We start from the raw sequence: 1,210 nt of genomic DNA, 5'->3' as shown, positions 1-1,210 counted from the left end.
TATACATATATATATACGTATAAGCAAGGAAAAATACCTTAACTAAGTGGCAGTTTATCTGTAATGATCTCACGGAAATGCATTCAATACTTGCAGTGGTGCTTTGTTTATTCCTGAGCATCTCTAAAGCTTCCTCTCCTCCATGCAGTCAGCGACTCTGAAAAAGCTCCCGAGCTGCAGAGTTAGTTGCAGGTATATGAATATTCAAGATCCCAACAATTTAAGTAGTTTATGAATAATGCTGGTTCTATATGAAAGCATTTCCTGACTCATTGCCATTTGTCATACCCCCCCAAACCCCTCTGCAGTCTCTCTCTCTCTCTCTCTCTCTCTCTCTCTCTCTCTCTCTCTCTCTCGCCATCTGCCTGCAGGGCAGATCCAGAGGACAGCTTCTTGAGGAAGAGAAGAGACAGATTTAAACACTGCTCACTCTGCTGGCTGAGTGCCCGATCCCCGAGATGACTTCGGGGGCTGGAATCTAAAAATTCAAAGATAAAGACAGAGAGAAGGGGAGGGGGAATTAATGTCAGGTGAGTTACGAGGTAACGGCGAAGACGAGGCACACAGTAGCAAGACGGATGGCGAAGGGCGGAAATGAGGTAGAAAAGGTCTTAAACGTGCTCTTAATGACACTGGTACTGTGACAGTGGTTTTAGGGTCGGATTTAAATTAGAAATTTCGCTGCTCCGGAACAGTGGTGCTAAACTTTATTTTGTGTAGAAGGAGATATGCAATGCCTAAACCGACTTGTTCATCTTCTCCTTCCTCTCTCCTCAGTTAGCTTCCTCTTTCTCATCCCCTCGCTTGGTAGCCATAAACACATGACCCTTCGCCGAGCCGGTAGGTCTTTATTCACTGTTACGATACATTTAGTAAACCTTCGGTAGCTAGCGTTCGTAGCGTTCAATAGCGAATGCTAGATAATGATGTGCTAACGTCCTCTGCTCGTGTTAGCTCGTCGCTAGGTGTTTACGTAGAGAAGTTTTTAGATACTTCCAACATCTATCTATTAGTATCACTAATACACAACTTTTAACCATGACTAGCTACAATTCTACAAAAAAACAGCCTGGACGATAATTGGCCAGTCTGCGTTTGAGGGGCGGGTCAACTGCAGCCATCTTTCAATCCTGAAGGCCTCTTTCTCTCCACTCCTCACTGCAGTACACCCCATCAAAATAAAGCTGAATGGATTTCTGTTTCAGTCAAC

Source organism: Anarrhichthys ocellatus, unplaced genomic scaffold (assembly GCF_004355925.1).
Source record: "Anarrhichthys ocellatus isolate YVR2014 unplaced genomic scaffold, GSC_Weel_1.0 scaffold35, whole genome shotgun sequence".
NCBI lineage: Eukaryota > Metazoa > Chordata > Actinopteri > Perciformes > Anarhichadidae > Anarrhichthys > Anarrhichthys ocellatus.
The sequence above is the reverse complement of the archived record's forward strand: the minus strand, read 5'-3'. Positions refer to the sequence as shown.